Source organism: Anser brachyrhynchus (assembly GCF_964034855.1).
Source record: "Anser brachyrhynchus genome assembly, chromosome: 16".
Taxonomy (NCBI): Eukaryota; Metazoa; Chordata; class Aves; order Anseriformes; family Anatidae; genus Anser; species Anser brachyrhynchus.
The window spans coordinates 10,190,414-10,213,147 of NC_137734.1; the positions used below are offsets into that span (position 1 = coordinate 10,190,414).

Below are 22,734 nucleotides of genomic sequence, written 5' to 3' on the forward strand. Positions count from 1 at the left end.
GAAATAAAATTGAACAGAACATTTAATTCTCTTCCACTATGGTGAGTGGTTCAATGTTTGTCTGTTTAAATTTGGTACTTTCATGCATCACATGTTCTAAAACATTCCTGGTGGTGTTCAAGCGATGCATCTAATTCCTGCTGGTGAGAGATACCAGAGTGAGACCTTCAGGAAGCTGAGAAGAAAAGAACAGGTAGAAGTGATGGTCCTTGGAGGACCCATGCTTCATTCTGGGCCTTCTTGTGAAGGTGCTGACAGGAGCCAGATTGTACCAGCAAGATGGTGGCTTTATTTTTGTTGATATCTAGCCAACATCTACAGGAGAGAAATCCTCCATGGTATCACCACTGCTAAAGCCAAATCAACTTCTGGCAGTTTTAAAAGCTTGGAAAGAGAAGTTTGCTGAAAGAGCTCGTTTTGCCTTTAGAGTCCTATTGGCAGGACATGCTCCTCCATTTAGACTTGAAGGAGGAAGACATCAACATTTTTCTGATTGCAAACGTACAGTGCATGAATAACTTCCCACTTCTTTTCTATCATTTCTCTCCCAAGACCAAGAACAAAACAAAGACAGTACCTGAAATGTGAAACTTTCTGGTATCTTGGAAGAAATGAGTTTCTTTGTCGAAGACTGTGCAGCACAGTTGCATGTGTGAGTGCATATTACATGTATAATACTAATAACAAAACATCGAGAGAAAGCTGCTTAATCCCCCTTCTGCTCCCTTGAGACTCTTCTAGGGGAACATCCAGTTTTGGAATATGTGGAACTAAATGCAGAATGGATATGTATATCCATGGAGGCTGAGCTCAGGCCAGAATCCCCTGGATTAAAGGCTGGATGTAATTTTCATTGTTCATGCTTTGCACAGCCGTCTACTGTATTTCAAATCCTGTGTTATCCACTTGCAGTTCATGAGTGAAAGATACGGCTGGATGTGTCTGGACAGATGCTACACTGTACAGTGCTCCACTGAAAAAATGGCTTTGCTGCTCGAGGCTCAGGTTATAGGCTCCTATTTTCAGCAAGCATTAAAAAATCATTTATATGTAAGTAAGCAGAAGCTCAATGTTAGATTTTGGTGTGCAAATTTACATACTTCTAAAATGCTCTTATAAAATGCAAACAACATGGCAGTGATATCAAGAGAACTATGTATTAAAGTTTATTTTAGTAAGTTATTTGATAAAATTAAAGATATTTTTGACAGTAATTAAAATGATATGGAATATGAACAGTTTTGTTGTTGTTTTGTTTTGTTTTTAAACAGAATCTTATTAACTTTTAGGAATGTCACAGAACCTCTTTTTATGAGCTCAGCATGGAACTGAATGAATTATGAATAGCAATTCTGAATGTCATGGAAGTTACTGAAGCCAATAAGACATCTTTACTTGAAGGAAAACAATGTAAGTAAAGGTGTGCAGAATCATGGCACTGGGAAGTAGTCTGGTAAAACAGAGAAGGTCCTTCCAGGCACACGGTGCTTTGTGCTATTGCATAAAATTATTTCTAAAACATGATCGTGTCAAATATGCCTAAAAAAAAAGTCATTGGAAAATCCTGGTTAGTCACTTTGTGTGTCATCTGCCAATGCAGAGTTGTGCAGGCAGACATGGAATTCCGAAGCTATAGGAATTCAGGTGCATGAGACAAATCTTATTTTAAAAATCAACTTTCTATTTCCAAACTCATCTCCAGTCTTCTGATTTTATTTTTTAATTATATCTGAAAGCAGTTGCTCTCCTTGGTGTTTTCTTTGGTGTTTCAAAAGCATCCAGCTGGAATTTGCAACTACCTTTATCTAAGAACCTCACCGCAGTCTGGTTGGGCATGTCCTTTAGTTAAACAAATAAACCATGCAATGTTTGGGAATGAAGGAACATCAGATGTCGGAGGCGGCTTCATGTTCTGGAGAAACTTTTTCTGAGGTGTTTAAAATAGGACCGTGTCCTGCCACCGGGAGGATGTCAGCAGAGTTCCTGATGAGAGCAGGTGCCTGTGACTCCTCTGTGGTTAGGAAATTAAGAAATGCAACAAAGCCAAATCATTTTCTGACTTAGCAACTCATCCCAAGTGCAAGAAGTAAAGATTTCCTTCAGGTTACACAGTTACTTACTCTCCAGTCAACCAATTAGTGCCAGACAAGGCAGTGACATCTGGATTTGGTTAGTAGAGCATTAGCTGTTCATTGGGATGTTTTGACTGGACTCTTCAATGGGATTTATTGTACTTTATAGTTGTTTATTTTCCAATCAGAGTCAGCCTTTAAGTCAAGATTGCTGCTTCAGCCCCTTCTGAGTGAAAAGAAACACAAAGAAAGAGTCTCCTCTGACTCTTAGGTAGAGAGGGTTTCTCAGCAATTATACACAGGGTTAAAACACAGGAGGGCAGACAAAGTAAACAGTGTGCTTACTGCCCGCTGATTAGCAGAGCTGAGGTGGCAAGAGGGTGAGGCATGGTGGCAACTGAGCAGGTATGTCTGAAAATACATCTGGCACTTCTTGCTTTAAAAATAAAGTTTATTCATCTGAAGCTGGAAGAAAATACCAAAATGGCGATCTCTGCATTTAGGCTTGGCTACAGAATGGCTCCAGCAGAAGCAAGAGCAGCGTGCTCACACCTCTGTGACACTCAGACCCCACACCTCCAAGAGCCAAAATTCAGCATCTGTAAACCTCCCATGTCTCATCTGTAGAGGTGGCTTCCAGGGAAGAGTGCTTTGTCAGTGAGACAATGTTTTCATCGTGGGATTCTCTCTTTGGGGTTGGAATGAATTCTGAAAGGCATTTTACTTGTTCAGGCCAGGGAGCTTCCATCACTTGCAGTGCTGATGAACACAGGCCACATTCACTTGACCTGGCGGTGGCATTTGGCTTCATCTGATCAGCTGGGTGAGCACCCTCACCCTCCTGTGCATAAGGTGGTCGGCAGGCACCCACCCAGCCAGCCTGCTGGGGGCCTGAGCGCAGGATGCTTTCTTTCCCAGAATGGAAATCAGTTTCTCAGAGGCGCACCTGGTATTCCTCAAAATCCCAGCGCTACCTCATTGCCTCGCCATAAAATAGCTAAGTGCAACCGAGGAGCAATTGTGCGGTGTCCTCCAGCCTACACAAACAGCCGTTACTCCGGTGCTCTCCAAGATGATGTTGGCACACCGGTGAGGTGTCCCGTGCTGCTGATGGATGGAGCAGCAGGTCCTCAATGAATCCCCACCCACGCACCACAGCCAGCCTTCAGACCTCCGCCAATGCTTCCCCTCGCTCAGCAAGCCCCAGGAGCTGCACAAGTCTCGTTCATCACAGTTTGGCAGACCTTCAGTCTTCTTCATTAAACCTCCAGCCAAAAACCATGCAGTTGCAGACTCACCGTGGCTACCTAGAATCCACCAGGATAATAGTGCTCTTGATGTGTTTATTGCCCAGCTCTACTTGTTCTATTTTTATTTATTTTTCAATATTTTCTGGACCAAAGTCCAGCAAAAGTGCATGTTTCTATGCTGGCCACATTTCAGTTCCTAATTCTAATTGTACAGAAAACTGGGATTGTTTTTCTCCCTTGTTTCTTTCTTTCCTTTTTTTCTTTCAGTGTTTCCTTTGGGTCTGTGTTGAGCTGCTCCAGTGATATTCAGACAAGATTAAATATTTTACACTTAACATCATTTCTGCTACGTTTTTCCTATTGTACTCAACTTGTACTTCAGCACCAGCCTAGCTGGCCTTTTCCTAAGTCCATTCTGAAATGAAAATGGCTTTAAGCTCACAAATGGAAGAGCCCAACAACTTCATCTGAGAGCAGATATGGAGACTTGATGTGTTACCAAATATGTCAAAAAAATAACTGAGGACCGAGAGTCCTGAGGGCATCGCATTGGCATTCTAAATTGGGTAATAGATAGGACGTTTGTTTTTTACTCACCGCTGCACTGGTAATTGTTGGTTTTATACCACAAATTTGATCGTATGGAGCACGCAGTATTTGACCTCTCCCTTCCCTTCCCTCCAACCACTTGCACATGCTGTTCCAGCGTGCTGGCATTGAGGACTGATGTTAAGAGAGACCACATGGAGTGTTTCAGATTATAGGCAATGGAGGTGATCTTAATTCGTTCTGATGTGCTCGTGCTTTCTATGTGTGTCTGCAATGTCATCAAGAGCTTCTGAGGGAAACTGCTAACCTTGCAGCCTGTCATTTTTAATGGAGGGGATAACAAGTAAAATCACCTAATTTGCTATGAACGTGAAGTGGCAAATTAAAAATGCCTGTGTCATCACATTTGTCTGGAGGTATTTCCTGACCAAACAAAGCCCCAGCTAATAAAGTGTATTCCAGATTTTCACTAAATAATGTGGGTTGTTACATAATAAAGTCTCAACGCTTCTGGCCCCGCTAGAATCCATTGGGAAACCTCTGGAGCTCAACTGTTTGGAGGGGCAGAAAGTATTTGGGCTTATTAGGTCTCCATGCAGTGGAGGGGCTGTATGTACAGTGCAAATTTTATAGATTTGTCTTGGCCAGACTTTTGCCGTCACTGTGTCTTTCTCATGGCTGCCAAGGTTTGGAAATCAGTGCAGTGCATGCTACAAGGAAAACTTTTGTCCTTTGGATCCCCCCCCCCCCTCCATCCATATAGAAGCTGAAGGTCTTTATATTTGAACTAAATATTTAAATGCTCTGTTATTCAGACAAATGAGAACATGATCTTGGGCCTGAGCTGTGGAATTAATGTCAATACAGTGGAATATTTCAGCTGACCTAATGTGTGTGCGTTGGGATTATGCCAATTGTCAGGTGTGTTTGCACATATGAGAAAATTCTTTGCTTTCACCAGAGTGGCTTGGAAATCTGCTGTTAAGGCTACTGAAGGCTTTGACTTTGAGCCTCTGGTGGACTGGGGATCTGGCTTGGGGAGACCCAGTTAGTTCTCAGCTGCCCTTTGAAGACGTGTGGGATTTCCTTCATCCCATCTTCCATGCTAATAATAATCAGACAGAATGCCACAAGTTATAAAAATGCTACCCCAAATGGTTTGTGTTTTTTCATTATTTTTGTTTCTTATTTTCATTTCTGGAAAAAGCCAAAAGCCATCAGCAGTTAATTTCTATTGATATATTTAAGAAAAAAAAAAAAGCATCAGAAAACCCTAATGTGCCCACATTTACTTTGGATGAAATAACATATGTGTCAGCTGCAGGCTTCTGGCATCTGAACTCAGAGGTTACGTAAAGAATGAGAGAAGCTGAACCCATGGAAGAAATGTGCCTGGAGTTGTTGCCTGCGCCCTTCTGCCGAGGTTCAGCAGGGTTGGTAACCCTGTAAAAATCCCGGGGAGAAAAGGGCGTTAAGGAATTAGCACCTCGGTGTGCAGTGATGGGAACACGTGGAAATCACAGCTCAGAGGGTGTTTTGAAGCCTTGATGTGGAAAGAGGTTTCCCAAGTAGACCCTGAAGGTGAGAGCTCTCCCTGCTTCATCAAGGCACCACCGCTGGGCAGTGGTGGCTGCAGGAGCAGCGATGTGAAAATGGGTGGTTTAAAAGCAAGATCAGGAGGCTGGTAGAAAAAAGAAAGGAAGAAAGAAAAAAGAAAAATGAGATGGTAAAATGGCAGAACACACAGAATTTCTCACTAAAAGATGAGCTGCAGTATCTGTGTCACTGGGGACTCTGGGCCACGGGGAAGTTCATTTGAGGGCGCTCTGCACAGTGTGAGAGCTATTGCTAATGGCAGCTTCACAGTCGTTGGAGTTTATCCATTGCCATCTGTCTTTATTTTGCACATCCTACTCAGAGAGACTCCACAAATCAAACTGACTTGGTGCGTCATCCCCGCTCCTCCCGTAGGGCCGCGCGGTGTGTGTGGCTGGCAGCGCCCGAGCAAGGCGCTCGCAGCCAGGAGGGCAGGAGCGGGGGCTTCCTGAGGAGGCTGGGGCTGCATTGTTTGCCCTGCAGCAGCTTTAGCGCTCTAAAGGTCACAGTGAATTGAGAATAGGAGCCCTAGTGAGGAAAGATAGTTAGACAAAATATCTGGCTGCTCGTCCCTTTTTTTGCCTTTTTTTTTCCCCCTTTTTTTTCCTGTGGGCTGGTGCTGGGTTCCAATTGTGAACTTCAGAAAGCTGCTTGCAGGTGCGCTGCCAGCTGATAATGAGAGCCTGTCCCATCAGCCTGGCTAAAAAAAAAACTCTTTCAAGGGAGTGATGTCTGATGGCCAAGGAAGTGTGGCATGCATTTTTCCCTTTGAAAAATGACTTTTGCACATGAAGTTGCCAGCATAAATCCTCTTAGTCAGCACTTCTTCCTCCATACATTAATTTTACTCTTCTACAACACTGCTTTTCTTAAGATAACAAAATCAAAATGTTTAACAAGAGAGAGAAAATCAGCATAAGGCAGGAAGCAGATCATAGCTAGGACAAGCAGATGTGATAACAAAGAAAACAAATGCCATCTTCTCTGAACAGTTTGATGATGTCTGATGGGAGTTTGCAGATTTAAGGCAAATTTTTGGGACTTCCCTGCAGCCACATTTCAGTAGTTGTATTAGTCTGATTTTATTATGCTTACTATTTTAATTTTTATTTTTTTTTAATTTTTTCTTTAATTATACTTACATTTTTTTCTAACTTGCTGTAATATTTATCTGGGCAAGGGTCGTAAAGATTTGTGTTTTCATAGGAGGCCTGACTGGTGGGGTTGAACTTGAACCTCTTGCTGCTGAAGACTTAGAAATGCCAAGAATGAGGTTGTTGGTGGTGAATCCTTAGCTTTGAACCCAACTGACGTGCACGTATCCATGCAACCAGCAGCTATACAGTCCCCTAAGGGGTCTCAGTTCACTGGCAGTGCTTTGTCTTTTCTCTAAAGTATTAACTTCATGAAGCATAACTTCAGGAACAAACCCAATTGCTGTATACCAGTCCTTTTCCCCATTGCAAAATAACAAAAAAGATGCCCCAAACTGGGAAGAATTCTTGTTCTGCTTCCCAGTTTTCTTTTTTTTATGGGCAGTAGGTTGGGGAAAAAGTGTTCCTTCTTGTGCTGTAAACAGCATGGAAAGAACAACCTGCAGCCAGGTCCCAACAGGGAAGAGGGAACATGATGTTGAGCTCCTGGCCGCAGCAAAATGGCAGATTCCAGGGTGGAAGCTGGGGGTGCCAGGCTGGACTGGGGAAAAGGCTGAACCCGAGCAATGTGTGACCGCAGAGCCAGCAAGCCCCAGGGGCCCTGGTTACACAGGAATTTTCTGTTGGTGAGGGAAGCAGCCCTGTGCAACCTGGGGCAGCTCCAGTGGGAGCAACTGGGCTGGCTGCATGGCATGAGGGGAGAGGACTGCTCCATGGACCAGTGGTGCCTGCAAGTGGCATCGACACCAAATCTGGGCTCTGCCATGGCCAAGCTGTGATCCCCAACATGACGGGATGCTCGCAGGGAGTGTGTCCAGTAGTGGTGCCAATACACAGGAAATTGAGAGATAAAGCAATTGTTTTAGCAAACCTGGAAACACAAGTAGCTTACTAGATACCTCTCTTGCTTCGCTCCCAGATGCCTACTAAGCCTTAGAAAATGGTTTCTGAGTAGCCTGGATCATGATTATGGAATTCAGCATTATCACAAATCTGACAACTGATAGCTTGAGTTTCATTTTTTAAATTTCATTTATTTATTTATTTATTTATTTTCTTGAGCCTCCTCGCCTTCGTTCTTCCTGGGAGAGCTGAGGCTGGGCAGTAACTGGGAGCACTGAAGGAAGAGGGGCAGAGAGAGCATCTTCCCGGCCTGTCTGCTTCGCCCCTGCAGTCCAAGGTTGGCAAATGTGCTGTGTTCATAGCTATTTTTAATTAGCTGTCACAACCTGTGGCCTTCAGGATTGAGAATTTAGGAGAGTTTATGGCCCATATAGGAACAAAACTCTCTCTTTTGTCTTTGCTTCCATTGAATACCCTGTTGGCTGCAGGGGCGGAAGAGAGGAGCCCCATGTTGAGCTGGGGGAGCCTGCTGACCTTCACCTCTTCCATACATCCTTGGGCTCTTTTTTCCCTTACTTTTCAATTTTACTTAAATAGCAAAAAAGCTCTTCTAGACAAAACTTCCAAATATTTGATTTACAAGAAATGAAAGCTTCAGCAAACTGCTTGGACCATCTCCTGAGGATGGGAACAGCTCTGTTCCCTGGGGGACGTTCCCTGCATCGGTTGGGATGTGTACGTACATGTGTTGACACAAAGCAGAGAGAAAAATACAAAGTATGTAATGGCTGAGTCACATTTTCTACTCTTAATGAAGACTGTGTTCAGCTGGAGAAGAGCATCCAGTGCTGGTGTAAGTATGAGAGCATTACAAAATGGAGTAATTCTTCCCAAAATAAAGTTTGCAAGCCTGGAGAAGTCAGCACTGAAGTCCAAAAGTTCCTAAATGCTCCTAGACAAGGAATAACACAGCAGTGCCAGTGAAACAGCCTCCAGTTTGATGTGATGCCATTCAAACACTGTGAAAACAGGGGCACTTCAAAATAATGTTTTTAACCCAGATTAAATTGTGCTGATCTTAAAAACTCAGAGGGGCCCTCCTGACGCTGCTGTCCCAATGTCCTGCAGCAGAACAGCACAAAGTGGGATCGCACAAGCTGACCTTCCCCAGTTCTTGTGCACAGCCTAAAGCAGCTCTGCGGGGGGTTGTTCGGCTGTCCGGCCACAGGACGCATCGGTCAGGACAAGAACAAACTGGGAAATCCAAGGAGACAGAAAAAACGGAGAGAAGCCATAGGCCAGAGGAACGCTTTCCTTCCTACAACTGACCCTTCCCTGCCTGAATGGCAAGGACCTTTTCCACCTGGATCAGTAACGTGAGGGGACCTTGCAAAGGAGTTCAGAAAGGTTTTTCTCTCCCCATCTCTGGTTTCAGCGCCCTGGGAATATCACTGGCCTCCAGTGCTGGCCTCTCGCGGCAGAACCACGTGAGCTCCGGAAGCTCTGCTCCAGGTCTCAGATAGGGAAGCTGAGTGCTCGAGTCAACACTTCAAATTTATTGATGTCTTGCACAAATATTTATGGGGCCATTTCCTCCCCCAGTGGCAGGCAGGGAGCCAGCGAGCCCGCTAATTTATGGCATGCTATTTATTGACAGAAACGCATAATTGTTTTACGTTTAAGGAGAAAACTGTGGGTGCTGTGGCACAGGGAAGGGATGCCTGAGCTGGGAGCTCAGTGAGAGAGGGGAAGCGTGGGGGGATTTGTAGCATAATACAGCACATCGGGGCAGGGTGACGTGCCAGCATGGGGACCCGGGGAGCACCCAGCTCCCTTGGTCCCTCCTTGCTCCTTGCTGTCCCTCCCCAGCAAACTGCACTGGCTGTGAATGGGCTTGGGGCAGAGGCCTCAGCACCCAGCGGCCACCCTGGACCTGCCGTCCAGGTAATTTGACAGAAATACCGATGTGTCCTGAAAGCCGACCCGGACTGAATTTCCCAGATCTCGTATACCCAACCAAGATCTCTTCACACTGAAAACGGGTGACTCTCAGCTCTGGAAATGTGTGTCTAAACACAGAGATGCTGCAGGCCTGCAGGCTCCTGGCTCAGAGCAGTGCCAGGGGCTGCCTCGTTCCCCAGACCACAGCCACCCAGGGCCACGGGTGATGGAGCAACAAAATACTGCCAGGCCATTTCAAACCCAGCATGGGCAAACTAGAGGGAGCAGGAAGGCTTTGGCAGGTAGAGCACTGTGACGTCTCCTCATCCCAGTGGTCCTGGGGTGTGAGGATGGGCTTTTTAAATGCAGCCTGGCCGTGCTTTCTCCTTGGCACAGTTTCCTCGTGAGGCGTGTCGCCAGCACCAGGAGCAGAGCAGAGAGTGAGCAGGAGCTGGGCCCACCTTGCAGGACTTCAGCAATGCAAAGCCCATTAGACTTGTGCCGGGAAGGTGCCAGTCCAACACCTGGGCATGGGAGGACACCAAGGTGACAGAAAGCCAGCTCTGTCCACCCTCCCTCCCAGGGACACATCTCCCCAAAGCTGGCACAGTGTCTAACCAACGTGCTGACTTCTTGCTTGTGCCTAACCACACGCCAGAGAAAAGTCACCAAAACTGTACGTCCCATAACTCTATTATAAAAATGCAATAAAGTAAAAGCATCTTTACAATGCCCCCGTTGAAGTGGATTTTTAACTAGCTTTGTCATGGGCATGTAAAAAATAAAATAAAAAAGCACAAGCATTAATTTAAAACAGAAACAATATTACAGTAACTCTGTGTATAGTGAGAGTTTCAATTTTAATTTTAGTTCATTATCTTTTTCCTTATTAAGAAAGGTAAATCTGTTTTGTGTTTTCATTATTTCATTAGCTCAAGAAACCTCATCAGTAACCATGAAAACTGCCAGCATAAATAGCACAATTTTCATACGTGAGACGGAATAATTTGCTTAACCACCTATTCAGCAGAGGCTGGAGCTAACAATTAGAGAAAGCAGCGTGAATCGAAAATAAGTTACAATTGATTGTGTTTCAGTGGAAATGAAGTTTGGAATGTGCTAATTGGATTTCACGTACACATCTGAGCCACAGTAAGTTGACATGAGACTTGGGACACCTCGTGAAAGAAGACTCTTCTTAGGAAATGTACAAAAATTGTTTAATATAATATTTAAAACACAATTAAAGCAACATGCTAATGACACCCTCACTTCTCAGAACTGACTGGTGACATCTTCTTCCAGGATTTACTCCGAGATGGAAAACTGAAGAAATGCTCTGCAGGACGAGACATTGTGTGCCCTGGAAGTGCTTATGAGCTGGATCACTTTGGAGTGAGTGCTTTAGAACTTTCATAATTTCAGTACTTTTTTGGCCCAAATGTCCATTCCAACAACAGGTGCATACAGGGGTTAAGCTTTCTCTGTCACACCCAGCTCTCCCCAGCAGGTGTGAGCCTTCACAGGCAGGCAGTTCCACTTCCTCCACAAGCCTGTCGTCTGCTCCTTTTTTTAAGCTGTTGCAAAACATCTTTCATTATATTCTCTTTAATGTGTAATTATGGTTAGAAAAGTGATACACAAAGCCAGCTCTTGGATCTGCAGCTGACTGGCTCTTTACAGGTTGGCCAGAGGTGATCTGTTCAAGCCGTCACACCATTAGGTAAGAGCTATAAACCAGCAGTGCTTTCTCAGGTGATTAGCACCAAACCCTTTGTTACCCTTTGCACTACCTATTGATTTTTCCTGGTGTAAATATGTCCTTACTGCAAAACAGCAGAGCTTGCAGCACAACCTGGGCAGACAACCATTGGGATAGTGACAGTGCTCTTGCTAGCACAACACAGAGCTCAGGGGAGGCGAATTTATCCTGGGCTGCAGCTCATCCATCAGCCCGTGCTGAGCGCAGTGCTGGTGATGGACAGCCCGTGGCTGAAATCTGAGCTTGCTCAGCCGCAGCGAGCAGGGCTTCCCTGTGCCACCCAGCCATCTGCTGTGCTAACACCGCCTTCACTGGCGTTAGACAGTGTTGGCCCATCTCTCCTAAGAGAACACCTTCCACCTTAATTACTCCCTACCCCTTCCCTGCTCCTGTGGTGTCTGCCAGAGGGACCAAGTGTGAACTAAGTGACAGTAACGTAGTACTGTGCTCCTGGTGCCAGTCGTGCATCTGCTCCCTCTGCCCAGGCTGCATGCATCCTCATCCTTTATTGCTTAAGCACCCCCATTTCCCCTTTTCAAAGGGTGCACTTTGGTTCTTTCCACTCACAGGGCAGGCTCTGGCCTCAGACCCCCAAATTTCAGCTTTCTGCTATGACTGCTGGTGGGTTTGCCCACTCTGAGCCTGTAACCATGGTCTCTGTGGCCACAGGTCTTTGACCTTGTCACTTAACAGCCCCAGCTACTTGCTGAGAAGTGGCTTATCCCGAGTCATACTTTTGTTTCCTTTTTAGTTTCTCCAAAAGTCTGAATTAAACTTAATACACACACGTATCACTACTCGTCCCAATAGCCTATTAGTATACAGCGTTCTTAAATTACTGGGCTGCTGCTTCCAGTCACAACCCTTGTGAGAAAGCTTTGGCTTGGCATTCTAATTAAAAGAGTGGTAGTGGGGTGGTTAAATTTCAGATTCCCTGCAGCTGTGGGAAGATGTGGGTACACTGATTACCCTCAGGGCTTGGATCCATGGTGCAATTTATGCAAATGCAAACCTGGTTTAAAAGGTTCCTGTCCTGCCTGTTAGCCCTTTCCCCACCCTCATCGTTCCTTCCCACCCCAGTGTGCTTTATGTAGCTCTTCCTTGGATCACGCTCCAACTCAGAAGAGTGATGTGGTTCAGGTTAAACCCAAACTGGGAAGTTTAAGGTGATATTTTAAGATCTTTTTTTGAAAGTGTGCTTAGACCAAAGAGGCTCTGCTCTGAATCTGTGGGAAAAGCTGGAATGACAAGCAGGCAATGTCCAACCTGCTCTGCACATGTCTCCACATACCAAGGGAAAAGATGCTTTAATTGCATTTTCAGTGCTGCCCTGTTTGAATGGAAGACAAAGCAGTGTGAGAGCAGAGGGTAAGTCAGTTTTTGTTTATTGCTTTATGCTAATAAACATCTACAAGTGGCTGCATCTGGAATGAAAATGCTGTTAGACTTACTAGAGTTGCACAGGTAGAACTGTGCACTCTGCAGGGAAGATATATGAACTGCTAATCCATAGGTTGGGAATCCCATGTGCACTAACTCTTCTTCATGTGCAAGGGCTACTGAGACAAAAACAAGGAGGTGTTTGTTACTAATAGCTATATGTGCACTGTAGAAACCCATCTGCTATCCAGAGGACCACCCACAGATCATTGTTTTGGACACTTAAACTGTAATTTTCTTTTATAGATGTCCTGCAGTACAGACTCCACCAGGATTCTGGTCTCTGGCACATATATATGTACTGAGCACACTGACAGAAACCTAATGACTTACATGGCTCAGCCATTAAGAGAATATTTCAGAGGTTTTTAAAGGAGAAATCCTGAATTGTTTATGGAAACCTCTGTGGATCTCCTTTTCCAGGAATGCATTATTTATTGTGCTGGTACCACGAGGGGCAGGGAAGGCACATACCCAGAGGAGAAGAGGCGAAGCTCCCATTGCGTTTACTGTCGTAACTAAGCACAAGGGCCTGGTTCTGATCTTACTCATGTTGGTATAAATCACGACCACCACAGGCTGTGGATGCGTGCCCTCTTCTTGATGAAGCGATGCCAGCACAGCAGCTGGCTCTTCTCTGCTGTTCCCTTGCTGCAGGTTCCCTCTTTGCTGGCTGCTGGCAATAAGCTGAGCCCGCTGGGTGCTGCGGGCACACATCCTGCAGTGCCCCGTGCCTGAGGGAGTACTGAGAAGGAAGCCAGGAACCTGTGAAATGCACGCTGAGTTTGCCATGCCAGGCGTGGGGCTTCACTTTAAAGGAAATTCAGAGCTCAGGCCTCAAAAAACAGCCTTGAAAAAATCTGTGCTTAAAAAATAATCCTAGGATAGGGGTGTGCTGTTGGTGCTCCCATTGGCTGATGGTCCCATCTGTGTGTGACCACCCCAGCCCGCTCTCCCTCTGCTTCCTCCATGTTGTCTTGCCACCTTGTCCATGCTTGCAGTCAGGTTGGTTTTTCCCTAGAGGTGTGCTGAGCCCAATCTTCTGTCAGCTGTCTGCAGAATGGGCTGCTGGGCATATTTCTGCCCTGGGAGGGGTGATGTGACCCCAGGAAGGGCAAGCAACCCTAACAGGACTGGCAGAAGGGGACAGGACATGTCTCCTCTGGTCCTTCCTGGACTTGCTGTGAGACCTGAGGAAAGGCTCTTCACTTTGCTCTTGGGCTGAGTTGCAAGGTCTTAGTGTTACGGGTGGTCTGTGGTTATGGGGTCTCAACTGCGAGCGAGGATGTGTTTTAATACAGTTTTATTATAGTTTGTTCTTTCTAAGGTTTCTACACAAGGCATTTGAATGGTGGCCAGCACAAAGTGGGCCATTTGCAGTCTGGCATTGAAATGAGAATGCAGATCATGGGAATGTTTAAATGATAAATACATGAAGGAAAGGACAAATCTCAGTCCATATTTTCTGTCTGAAGTGAGTAGCATTGTTTCCTATTGATATTATGGCTAATAAGGACAGGTGGGCACTTAATCCTTACAGGCAAGGGGTTCTTTCAGTGCGATGTCGCCATTTTAGTCACCAGCTCGTCATTACTGGTTTAAAACATAACACTGCAGAGCTCTTAAGCTGCATCAAGGCATGGTTGTGGGGAGAGGGGAAATATGTCAAGTCCCCTGATAGATGTGTCCCCAAGCTTGCTGAGTACTGTGATGGGGGGAGGTTGAAGCTGCTGCCTGAGGATGAATTTTAGCAGTGCTGTGCTATGGCAGCTCTCCAGAGTGCTCCTAGGCAACCTGTGGATGACCAGCTTGTGACCAGCTGTGCTGGCACCGGTGTCCCAGCAGAGGATGCGGCAGTGGCAGCATGCTGCAGATGCACACATTGAGCTCGCTCAGGTGGATAAGAAAGGAGCCACAGCCAAGAGAGGTTTGGGCCCAGAGTCTGAGGCTTGACAGGTCTGTGTGCTGGGGTGGGAGCAAGGAGTGTGCACAGGTGGTGGTGCTCCTAAACTAAATTTCAGCCTCACAAGCACTGCTGAGGCTCTAAACTGGCTGCTTGCTTCACTTCGCTGCTTTCTGGCTGCCTGGGTTATAAATCTAATGCCAAAATAATGGTAAATTACATTAAGAGACTGCAAGGAACTTCAGCTGGGGGCTCAGCTCACTTCTGCTGCGCCTCTGATCCAGGGGCAGGATTTTAGCAGGACAGAGAGAAACATTAGCAATGCCTTACGGTTTATGGGGTGAAGGTGAATTTGCAGGAAATCCTGCCAGTCCTCCTCCACGCGGTTCATTAGGCCCATGGGCAGTTGTGCAGGTGGTGGGATGGGAGAGGTGACCTCCTAATGTCTATCGCAGGGCATCCTTTTGCAGTTGTCCAGCTCAGCAGAAAGCCGAGGATTTAATCGGTCTGTGACACTGCAGAGTTGTGGGGATTAAAGGATATTTGACTTCATTTTTTCACATGGCATTTTGTTTTTAAAATGTCACTGCCAGCTACTTCAGGGCCCCGTTTCATCGCTACAATATTTCTTTTCTATACCAGTGTCACCTCATTGATTTCTGGATGGAAGGCTGGAGGGTTCAGTGTACCATGGAAATTCTGAGGTTGGCTTTGAAATGAAATCTGGGATTCAGCTCATTTGTCGTCTTGGGGAGTTTCCAGGCTGTGGTCACACTGTGTGTGTTCGCGTATGCAGGGAATGAAAATTCTGCCAGTTCGAGGTTTCTTCCTGGACTAATGACAAATATCGCTGCAGAGCCAAGGGTCCCGTGGCTCGTCTAATGTCAGGTGCCTTCAGGATTAGCCAGGCCAGATGTGGGTTGTTAGGAAAAATGACTACTCCCATTAATATTACTTTAACAATTCTGCTTTTTTTTCTCCCCATTGTTTTCTGAAAAAGAACTGTTTCTCGCATCTTCGGTAGAAAACACAAATAAGAAAAATGCTTTTGAAATTATGGTTTTGGTTCCGATTTTGGTTGTTTTTGTCTCCTTTCTTTCCTGCTATCTTGTTCCCCAACTCTCTTGTTTTTACACTGAAGAAATGTGGGAAGGCAGAGGAAAGGACAGAGCACTTGCCACGCAAATTAAAAACTGTACGTTTTAATTTTGAAATGAGATTTTTTTAAAAAGAAAAAAACAGGTTATCTAAAAAGTTAGAAAAATTGCTTTCTCAGAAAGAAAAGCTTAACAAAATAAATATTTCCAGACTGTTTAGCTGGAAATAAATGCTTGGAAAGCTGAAAATACAGCATCACTAGGGTATGCTGGATTGCTCTATCCAAATTATTGTAAGTGTTGCATAGAGAACCGTAGATCCTGGACTGAGGAGTTTCCTCCTGCAGAGAAGCCTGGCCAGGCAGGGCCCCTTGGCTGCTGCTGGCCCAAGGGACAGGGACACATCCTGCCTCTGGGGCTCACGTGGTGCTTTCCAGCTGTGCTCTGTTCCCCACTGCTCCAGCGCTGCCTTGCCTCACCTCCCCTCCAGCAGCAGGGCAGGGGATTTTATTTTATTCTTATGTGCTGCAGAGACCTCTTGCAACTGAAATGAGAGGGAGGAAAGCAAAGACAAACTCACCTGCACAGTGTCTGCTTTGCAATGAGCGTACGAGCAGATGCTGAGCATCTCCTGGCCAAATCTGGATGGAGTTGTGCTGTGGCCTGAGTGTCCTAAAGCTTGGTACAGGGGACGCTGCAAGTGCTGCGGGGGCACTGGAAGTTCCCAGGCCAGGAGCGGTAGAGAAAAAAGGAAAATAAACCTATTAGTTCCAAAACATTTCTGAGTATGAGCCACATGCGTGCCATATGTCATTGCACTGCACATGAGCGCACGTTTGCGTAACCCATGTGCTTGAATTTAGCATCTCTGAGTGCTTGTGCACAGGGGGCGAGCATACAGGTGTCCTGCACATGCACGTGTCAGGGCTCTACTGTTGTTTGGGGCTCGGGCTGTGTGCTCTGGAAGCACAGGGTGCAAGCACATGGGTGTCTCTAGCTGCAGTGGGTAGGTGGGAATGTCTGACCTGCATGGCTGGGAGGAGGAAAAAGCATTTGCAGAGAGTTCTGGTAATTCCTCAGCTCAGCCGTCATTCTGGCTTCAATTCCAATTTTTGTTTGGAAGATTATTCTTTATAGCTTGAAAAGGAAGAGAGAAGATGCAGTAACTAACCCCCATATCCCTGCAGATCTTAAGCACAGACAAAATGGTTGTCTTCTTCCAGCTTCCCTGTTCTTGAGTGGGCATTGTTTTAAAGAAGTGAGGTTAAAAATTTGTGTAAGCGATATCCTGACCTATCCTTGTTTTCTCTGGAGCTCAGCAAGCAACGATGCTAAATAAAGTCAATTTTGTAACTTCCAGGTGGCCAGGCATCTTTGCATCTTTTAAGCATAGGAACAGTTTTATGTGTATTTTGTAAAAATTGGCTTGCTGGGGGAAAGCAAGCTGCTGAACCGTGTTTTCAAGCCCCGATGGAAAGCATGCGTTGCTGTCTGAAGCTAGCTAATAAGATGATGAAAGGTAAAGGTTCTGAATTCAATTCAAAGTGTCGATACGTAACTTCGTAACAAATGAAACATTTTTCAATTACTGGTAATATGAAACAAAATAGTGGGAAATAGAAATGGCAATCTTTTTAGGTAACCTGGAGGCCATTTCCAAGAGGCACTGTGCATTAACAAAGCAGTGAAAATTTTTACATCACTATTTTCCCCTGTGCCCATAATAGCATAAAATAAAAAGATTTTAGATAAGATTTCATTCAGTGAATCAATTGCAAAACCACACAGAGCCTTAGTGGGCATTCAGTCCTCAATCTAATGGAAATTTTTACGAGGATGTCAATGCTAAGTTGATTCCTATAGCGGAAAGCACATACAAAGGATCCAATTACAGCTGGAAACCTTTTGCTTTCTAAGAGATGTTATTAACCCCTAAAGCACTGAATATGCAAAGGGTTAGCGAAAAGTTTGCTGATGAACTGGAAGATGGTTTATATTTCATTGTTTCCCCCCACCACCGTCAGCTCATTTTACCTCTTCGGTGAATAGAAACTAATACTCTGCGCTCGTGGTAATTAACAGTCATGCTGGAGCATGCAGTGAATGTAGGGGATCCTAGAAGAAAGTCACAAGTCCTATGAACTGTGTAGAAAGTGTCTACAGAACAGGTTTTGATCTTAAAAAGGTATCGTGACATGAAAATGGTCAGTGAAGAATAAAGTCCATGTTGAATCTTCTTCCAGGGAGTCCTCAATGTCTGGGGAATGTTTAATGCAGGAATAGGACCAGAAGCAGCAAAACATCAGGAGGAGAGAGGAGGGGCAGAGCATTGCTCCTGAAACCCATGCTGAAACAAAGCTGGGCTCCCTGAGGTCCAGGAGACGGTGTTGGTACCAAGGTGGGTGTTTCAGAGTGGTTCAGTGGCAGTGTAACTGTAACCCCCAGTCCACGGTTCTCCCCTCCTTTGTGTCTGAGCAGCAGCAGCGCTTTGCAGCAGGCTTTAAAGCAACGCGCTTGGAGCCTGGATGTGCAGGCTTGAAGTTCTCCTGTTACAAGCCCATAGGCAGCTTCTCCTAATTTATATTAAAATGCTCATTGTTTCATTGACAATGCGGAAGCACTTTGCATGCTGAAGTCTCAAACATGTGGCTCCTGCTCTGAGTGACAAGCAAAGCTCAGGAGCTGCTCTCCAGTGAGGAGCTCTCAAGTGAGAAGACTCCAAGGTGTGTATCCCGGGACTGTGAGCACCATGCACATAGATATGAGCCCCGTCCCTACGTGTGTATCTTACCCAGAAATGAAAAAGGGAAAAGGCATGGCTGATTATATGAGCGAACTCAGTTCTATTCCCACTTGCGGTCAGGTCTAGCATAATTTCTCAGCAGTAACTACTGGTTCATGGCAGAGAAAGAGCCCGTGGTAGAAGTGTTTATGAACAGATCTCCGAACTGAGACCCTGGAGATGGAAGTCCAGCCACAAGCTTCAGATCTGGATCCAGATTTCAAATGCCCCAAAGTTTCAGAGGTGTGGGAACCAGGCTTTTGTTCTGGGCACATAAGAACCTGGCAAGTAGTCCATCGAGGTGAGTGTTCAGCACTCCTGGCAGCAACTATTTGCTGCTTCTCAGAGCCCGCAGGTGCCAAATGAGAACTGCATGGCAGAACTGCTCAGAAATGAGCCTGGGCAGTCTGGCTGGGCTGCAGAGGGAGCTTCCCCCGGAAGGGATAAGAAAAGGGCCCGAGCCAGGGTGCTGGGTGAGCCCTAGTGCATGAGGGCCTTCTTGCTGCTCTTTTTGAAATGAGGGGCAAGAAGAATATAGGGTCAAAGTTCTTATCTGCATTGAATTTGTTTGTGTTAAAGTTGTGGACACTTGAGACGTGGGAATGTCAAAAATGCCTTGTGCAAGCCAAACTTTCTCATTTATCCCCTGCATGTTTTGAAAGACTTTTATCTCTGTCCCCCCAGTCCAGCCTTGGTCTCAGATGATGGGTGGCACAATCGGTTGCTCTTTATTCTTACAGGGTTATCTCCGTAGATAACTTCTTGGGCTGAGGGAGCCCTCTACTTTTTCCTCAGAGATAGGGATTCTCTAAGGACAGGTGCTTTATGCCTTTCTCATGCTGTAGCAGGAGAGAAAAGGAAAGGGGCCACTGGGAGGGAGCACACTGCTCAGACCCAAGTTGCTGCAGGCTGTGGGGTGCTGGCAACCACCACTGCTCCTTCCCGGAAGGAAAATGGCCCAGTTCCCCACCGCTGAGCTGTGACTTCCCAAGCCAAGAGACACCCCAAGGGTTTCGTATGAACAACACGTTTGTGTCTAAAAATAGGACTAGCCAAAATGCAGCTCTAGGGCTGGCTTTGTCTCATCACTCATGGTGCTGGAGAGGAGGGGAGGTTGGTGGGGGAGCTGTTTCGCTTCCACAGGGGCTTGCTGATATCTTATTTCCCATCCCTGCATTTCTTTGCTTTGTCTGAGTCATGCATTTTGGGTCTGCTTATGCTCATGTGATTGAAATGTAAGACAATCTTCAGTGTAGCACATATCTACGAACCTCATTTTTCTGTCCAAAAGGACTTGCTGAGGTTTTTTGTCAAGCTGCTCCATCCAGCTTAATTTGGGCCAATTTATATGGCCCGACATTGCTGTTTTAAGCTTAAATAGCTTAAACAGTGCTGTCTCTACTTGGGTGTACCAGCAGCATCAAAGTCTCTGTCAACACTCAATAAATAAGATAGCACACAAGCTGTAACTTTTAATGACATACAGCCAGGGTCCTGTGATATCCTTTTTGGGGGGGAGCGATGAAGCAAATTGCCATTGTATACAAGGAGCGAAGATCCTACAACCAAGAGCAGCTATATTTAGAAGGCAGCCAACTGCAGCAGGCTATGGGGAGTGCTGAGGTGGCTGTAACCGATACCCCAAAATGGAGGTCAGTAATTTGACCTTTCTGCTTGGCAGCCAAGCAGCTGAGCCTTGTTGTTGTCTTTTTAGACTAATTACAAGAGCAGAAGAGCTGAAGACTGTTTAAAATGCTCTAATCAAATTGCTATAAATTACTTTAAACAACAACAACAAAAAATGTATTTACAACAAATTTGGTAAGTTTCTCATGTGCTAGACAGACTTCAGTGTTTCTGTGTAAGGGCCATGCATGGCTGTTAGTTTCTCTATGAAACAAAAATAAGCAAAAACATTGGGAAAACTTTATTGTGGGGAAAATACTGAAAACAGAGATTTCTGAGCAAATATTGTCTTTCAGATATTCTTTGAATGTTCTTAGCAACACCATGAAACAATCTACTTTAATCAAAATGTGTTTTATGAAGTCAAACTACTTTAATTTCTCTGCCTAGTTGTAGATTGAGAGATTGGACATGTTTGTTTGAATTGGAGTTTTTCAAGCTAAACATCAAAAGTCGTTCTGGTAATAATAGTAATTAATAAGAAAACATTTCTGACATGGCCCAGCCCCCAAATATCTTCAAGTGATTGGAAGAGTCCTCGAGATCACAACAGACATAAAAAGCAGTAAGCTGTCCCTAGGAAGCCTCCTGCCGAGGATGGTCTGCAGCTGCACAGCCCCAGGACTACCCGAGCTGCAGCTTGTGGCAGCAGAGCCAAAAAGGGGCAGCAGCTGCCCTATGCTTGTGCCCAGCACACCCCACTCAGCACCGAGGCAGCCTGGGCGTTCATTCAATGTGTTTGCAAGGGATGCTTGCAAGGATGTGTCTAATGCTGTTTTGCTTTTGAATGCAACTGGATGACTCTATGGCTGGGGTTTTCACCACTTATTTCAATAGTATTCTAGACCTGAGTTTGGGAACAAGAGGTCTTCATATCTTGCTGTTCTGTCCTGCACCATCTCCAGCCTTTACCATGATTCAGGTGCATGGACATATTAGAGAAACCACTGCTTAGCCAAACAGTAAAAACAGGGTGACAGGTGTGCCAGGAGCAAGTGTGAGGTTTCAGAATAAATATCTGCCCTGCTTCCAGCACGTCTAGTACATTGACTTTTTGCACACACACCATTACTGGATTTTTCTTATTGGCCTTGTCTGTCCTGTGCTTTGAATGAACCTTGCCTTTGATTTTGTGCAGTGCTTCTCGTGCTGCAGCTTCCCTGTCATTAATTGCCTCGTTCATGAGCCCTCCATGAGTGTCACTTTGTTGAGCTGCCAAGGTATGTAGGATATAACGCATCTAGCTTGTTTTCTTTTCCTACCCTCCTGGCCCTGAGCCAAAGAAATGCCTTCACCTCATCACCTGCAGCTCTCCCTCCTAATATCTCTCACTTTAAATTAAATCTCACATTTTATTTCTCAGGCATGGCAGGAATTTTACAGCACTAGCACTTTGGAGAGATGGCTTTGACATTGCTCGGCAAGGACTTGTCCCTCCAGATGTCAGTGGTCTCTTCGATTCCTTTCTGCTGCATGTGCATAGGTGGAAAAACTGATTCCCTACAGGCTTTACAGGGATAAATATTGGGCTAGAAGAAAATATTTAGTAACAGCTGAACTGGCAAGCCTAACTGGTGTCCAGGTCCACGGCTGAGAAGAGCTATGTTTTTGCTATACAATTCCAGCACGATTTGACAAACACTGTTTAAAGAACTACATTAAAAGGGTGAAGCTTGGCGTATTTGCTCAGGGCCAGGAAGTTGCAATGGGGCAATTGAGCAAAGCTCACAAGGACTCACGTCTCCTGCTAGACCCAGGTTGAGTGGTACCAGACCTACACAGAGACCAGAATTGAGACATCCCACAGCTTGTCGATAATTAATGCAATCAAAGAGAGAACCCCATCAGCAGCGTGCTCAGAGCCAGCACGTTCTGGTGGTGGTGGCTTTGGTGATGGTGCTCCAGCTGCACAACATGGACTGGCTGCTAAGGGGATGTCTGCTGTGGTAGCAGGGACCATGCCCTACATCAACCTCAGGGCACTTTTCTCTGATTCCAGGGCTGCTGTGGTGCCATAGTTCAGCATTTCTCTTGTGTGTGCACTCTGAAATTTTATTTTCCTCCTTGATTGTCCAGGCAAAGGGCTTGCAGTGACCTGGAGAGTGTACTACTGGTTGCTGTGCTCTGTTAGGTTTTTACTGTGGAGATCCAGGACTGGGCTACATTGAACGTGGGTTTGGAAAGTTTTTCTGTACCACGCTGGGCAGATATATGTTTGGATTCTCTTCTTGTTTATGTATTTTTCTTGGCCCCTACAACTGCGTCTGCATTGTGATTAAAAAGTATTTAATTAACATACAAAAATAAAATTAAAAAGTGTAATAGTTATTGTAAAAATAAAACTGTACCAAACCACTCAGGCAAACAGCACCCTGGGGAGTTGGTGAGCTTGGAAAAGCTGGAAAAATACAACTACAACTGTAACAACTTCTCCTGAGAGGGGTACAACAGGCTAGAAAAATATAACCCACCATCTACTGCAGCCAACAACCACCCTGAGGGCATGGAGGCAAGGAAAATGAAATGCACACCCAGTGCTACAGCATGAAAAGTGCCTTTCCCCATACTTGCCTCCAAGACTGGGAGCACAACCAGCAGCAGAGCCAGTCTGGGGCTGCAGCACTGGGGGGATCTGGCCCTTCTGCTCTGGAGAGTTGGG

The 22,734-nt window shown here is 45.5% G+C and overlaps 2 long non-coding RNA genes across 2 annotated transcripts in view; both read left to right on the plus strand.

The window, feature by feature from the left end:
• The window catches only part of LOC308178636, a 99,265-nt gene that overhangs the window by 54,527 nt on the left and 22,004 nt on the right, over positions 1–22,734 (plus strand). Inside the window, exons 9-13 of the long non-coding RNA XR_013939862.1 lie at positions 553–652; positions 913–1,050; positions 1,290–1,410; positions 10,338–10,557; positions 10,711–10,800. This is a non-coding gene — a long non-coding RNA (uncharacterized lncRNA). The remainder of the gene's footprint in view (positions 1–552; positions 653–912; positions 1,051–1,289; positions 1,411–10,337; positions 10,558–10,710; positions 10,801–22,734) is intronic.
• Positions 10,814–22,107, plus strand: LOC308178638. Its single transcript, XR_013939867.1, has 2 exons — positions 10,814–12,535; positions 21,439–22,107. It is a non-coding gene; the product is annotated as an uncharacterized lncRNA (long non-coding RNA).